Genomic DNA, 4,469 nt, shown 5'->3' with positions numbered 1-4,469 from the left:
TTGCTTTATTTTGGCATTTTACACAAAGTTGAGACACGTGATGCTTAGAATAAGTATCATAATGCAATGTTTGGATTGAAACCAGAGAGTGGGAGAGAGAAATCAGCATTTGAATGAACAAGGGTAAAGTGTATACATTCCAAAAGAACATTATACCAACACAGTGCCATATTGTTTTTTATTACTATGGCTTTGTGGTATAAGTGAAGTCAGATATGGTGATAACTCCTGCAGTTTTATTTTTGTTCTGGTTTGGATACTCTTGGTCTTTTGGGCTTCTACACACATTTTAAAAATTCTTCCTCTATGTCTCCAAAGAGTGGTTCTGGAATTTTGGTTGCAATCTTATTGAATCTATGCATTGCTTTTGGTAAGCAATGGCCATTTTCACCAAAATTAATTCTGTTCTATGAGCACAGGAGATCTTTGCATCTTCTAGTGTCTTTTTCAGTTTCTTTCTCTAGTGTCTTGACTTTAATTGTAGAGTTCTTTCATTTACTTGTTTAGGTTTATTAAGTATTTTCATGGTAGTTGAGAATGAGATTGTTTCCTGGATTTCTTTTTCAGTGTGATTTTCACTGATACTATAAACTGACTATTGTTTTTTTCTTTTCTTTTGGTTTGGTTTGGTTTTGTGTGTGTGTGTGTGTGTGTGTTTGCCAATTTTGTGTCCTTCCACTTTGGTGAAAGTGTTAATCACTTCAAGAGTTTTCTTGGTTAAGTTATCTTAGGTATAGAATCATACCATGTACAAACAGAAATAAATTTTACTTATTTTTCTATTGTATCTTTTCATTTTCTTTTCTTGTCTTATTGCTCCAGCTAAGATATCAGTCACTATATTTAATAGGACTGGGGAGAGTGGGCATTATTGTCTTGTTCCTAATCTTGTGGGAATGTTTTGAGTTTTTCTCCACTTAGTATGCTGCTGGTTATAGTCTTTGATATGTTAAGGCATGTCTCCTCCATCCTTAGACTCTCTCTCTTTAAAAAATAATTAATTTTATTTTATTTTATGTGCATTAGTGTGAAGGTTTTAGATCCCTTGAAACTAGAGTTACAGATAGTTGTGAGTTGCCATGTGGCTGCTGGGAATGGAACCTGAGTCCTTTGGAAGAATAGACAGTACTTTTAACCACCTAGCCAACTCTTCAGCCCCTAGCCACTCTTATAATGAAAAGATGTTGGATTTCTTCAAAAGTTTTTTTTCTCCCTGCATTTCTTGATAAGATTACATAATTTCTGACTTTGAATCCATTCATGTGATGTATTATTTATTTCTATCTGTCTACTGCTTTTGGAGTTGGTTTATTATTGATTTTTCCAAAGACTTAATGTACATCATTAAGTTGTTTATTTGGGGTCTCTAAAGATTTTTTATATGGATACTCATTACAATGAAATTTCCTCTTAGAACTGCCTTTATTGTATCCCACAGATCTTTTAATCTTGTGTTTTCATTTTTGTTTTGTTCTAGGAGTCTAAAATTTTCTTTTTTAATTTCCTCGGTGACCCCACATTCAATAGTATGTTGCTTAATTTCTGTGTTTGTGTGTCTTCTGTAGTTTCTCTTGCTGTTGGAATCTAGGTTTAATCTGTTGTGATCAGACAGGACAAAGATTGTTATTTAAAGTTTCCTATATTTTTGTGAGGTTTGCTTTATGTCCCAATATGTGTTCTATTTTGGAGACAGTTATCTGACTTGCTGACAAGTACATGCATTACATTTTTTAAAAAATATTTATTTTATTTTGTGTGTATGTGTTTGTGCCTGAGTATATGTATGTGTACCGTGTGAATGAAGAAGCCCATAGAGACTAGGAGAGGACATCAGATCCCTGGGAACTATAGGTACGGATGGCTGAGTTGCTATGTGGATGCTGGAAACTAAGCTTGGATCCTCTTTAATAGTTGTAAGCATTCTTAACTGTGGAGGCTTCTCTCCAGCTGATGTGCACTAAAAATGTTTTGTGGAATGTTCTGTAAATGTCTGTTATGTCCATTTGATTTATAGTGCTGTTTACTTCCAATGTGTCTGTTTGGTTTATGTCAGAATGACCTGGCTTGTTGAGAGGAGAGTGGTGTAGAGGAATTTTAATCCAGAACATGGCTGTTCTAGCAAAAGATCACATCAGAAGACCTTGTAGGTCCCTGTGATCTGGATGGAATAAAACATGCCTTTAATCCAGGAGACAGAATCAAGAAGATCTGAGCTCAAGACCTGCCTGGTAAAAAACAAATATCAAGTAAATAAAAGCCTTTGGGGTTAAAGGCATGGTGATATATGCCTTTAACTGCAAATAATGGAGGTAAAGATAAACTCGTAGATAACCCAAGTGTGAACGTGATGTCTAATTAAGTGGCAGAAACAGTAACAAATCAGAGAAAGACTTGACAGAATAGTATAAGCCTAACTCTCAGAGAGTTGACAGGGAAGTGTTGACAGGAAGAGAGAGGATAGGGAAGCTAGGTAAGGGGCAATATGTAGGGAGGGAAGAGGCAGTTCTACCAGGACAGTAATAGAGAAAGTGCTTGCAGAGAGAGAACTCAGGTGAAGACCTAATGAGTCAGAGAACGAGAAGGATCCAGGAGATTAGAGCAGACTCCCTGAGTTAGTTTGAGGCCAAGCAGAGCAATTCAGAGACCAAGAAAAAGCCAGATTGAGTTAGTTAGTTGGGAGAGAAGTTTGAGCCACAATAGCTGAGTTGAATCAGCCAGCCCAGAGCTCAGAAAGAACAAGAAATGGTGAGCTTATTCAGCAGTAAGTCTCAGAGGCTAAAAACATTCAGGTTAGATTGTATGGAGGCTAGAAGCTTCCACAGCAGAAGGAGGCAGTAAGCCTCCAAGACAACAACCGAACCAGGCAAATAAAGGTTCATTTTACAGAGTGGGTTATTGAACTCTCCCTTTATAACTGTCTTGGAGTTGATATTCAGGGTTATTACTGAAAGATACATATCAATTCTTGTCTTTTTTGTTTTGTTGTTTTTTTGTAAGTGGGGGTGGTGGGAAGAGTTTGAATGTAGTCCCCCACTACCACAAATTATGCAGTTGAGTTTTCCACATTTGGGGAAATCATTGTGGTCAGCACATCCTCAGTGCAATGGATAAAGCACTAGGAAAACCACCTTTGTGGTCCTGCTATTTCCCCTGCCAGGTAAGTATTACTTCATTTGCTTTTTGTGGTGTTTCTTAGATCTTCTTTGATTAACTGTCCTGGTATTGGTCATTTTTACCCTGTGGACTTCTGTGTGTTAATCTTCCTTTTTGGCCCTAAGTATTTCTTTTAATATCCTCTGCAGAGCTATCTTAGTGGTTCTATATTCTTTTAGTCTCTTTTTTCTTTGCCAATGATTCATACTTAGGTATTTTCATAGTGTCCCAAAATTCCCGCATACTCCATTTGTATTCAAAAATTTATCATTTTTTTTGATTGAGTGATCCAATTCTTTTCCTTCAAGCCCTGACTGACAGTCTATCTGTTGTCTGTCTGTCTGTCCATCTGTCCATCCATCCCTCTCTTATGCTATGGCATGGTCTTATCCCATAGCTAAGTTGAGCCTGGAACTCATTATATAACTAGCTGTCCTTGAGCTCTACTGATAAGCCTGCCTCTGCCTCCTGAATGCTCATATTAAAGACATGCACCACCACATCTGACAAGTATTTCACTCCCCATTGAATTCAATTTTCACATCCTGAACTGTCTTTTTAATTCAGCCATTTGTATTTTCTTAAACTTTAATCATGGTATTCCTGCTCTCTTTAAGTTCATTCAGGTGTCCTCTTTGAATGTTTTTTAATTCATTTAGTTATGTTTCTAATTGTTCCTTTCCATTCTGCGTCTTAAATTTTGTCTAAGTTGTTCTTCAGGGGAAACATTAAAAGGATTTGGTGATTCGGGGGAAGGGTGTTATCATGATTTATCATCTTGTTTGTTTGTGATGAGACCTGGAACCTGGAGTTAGAATGCTGATTGTGCTTTGATATTAGTTGCCTGTCCACAGGGCCCAAATCCTAAGGTGGTGCAGCAGGTAGGGCAGCTTGGGGAAGTCCCTAGGGGCTGAGCTGAGGTGGAGTAGGCTGAGGGCCCTAGGCTGCACCTCTTACTTTGTGAAGCGGCTGTAGTGAATGAATGCAGAGGCAAAAGTAGATAGGGTTAGGGTGGGAACCGTGTTTCTCAATAGGTCTGGGTCCTCAGTAGCCATACAGAGTGTCTATTTCCAATAGTTTGTGATTGAGACTGAGGGGGTTTGAATGAGAATGACCCCCATAGGCTCATAGGGAATGGCATTATTTGAAGGGATTAGGCCTTGTTGGAGCAGTTGTGGCCTTGCTGAAGGAAGTATGGGAAGTATGCCACTGGGAATAGGCTTTGGATCTCAAAGGTTCAAACCAAGCCTAGTGGCTGACTTTTTTTTCTCTGTCTGATGCCTGCTGATCCAGATGTAGAACTCTTGGCTTCTCCA

At 38.2% G+C, this 4,469-nt stretch overlaps 1 non-coding gene across 1 annotated transcript; it reads right to left on the bottom strand.

The window, feature by feature from the left end:
- Positions 1-3,005: 3,005 nt before the first annotated feature.
- On the bottom strand, positions 3,006-3,165 carry LOC129668814 (U1 spliceosomal RNA). Its single transcript, XR_008718970.1, has one exon. It is a non-coding gene; the product is annotated as a U1 spliceosomal RNA (small nuclear RNA).
- Positions 3,166-4,469: the final 1,304 nt, after the last annotated feature.

Source organism: Psammomys obesus, unplaced genomic scaffold (assembly GCF_907164565.1).
Source record: "Psammomys obesus unplaced genomic scaffold, mPsaObe1.curated_primary_1811, whole genome shotgun sequence".
Taxonomy (NCBI): Eukaryota; Metazoa; Chordata; class Mammalia; order Rodentia; family Muridae; genus Psammomys; species Psammomys obesus.
This window is presented reverse-complemented; position numbering and strand designations above follow the sequence as displayed.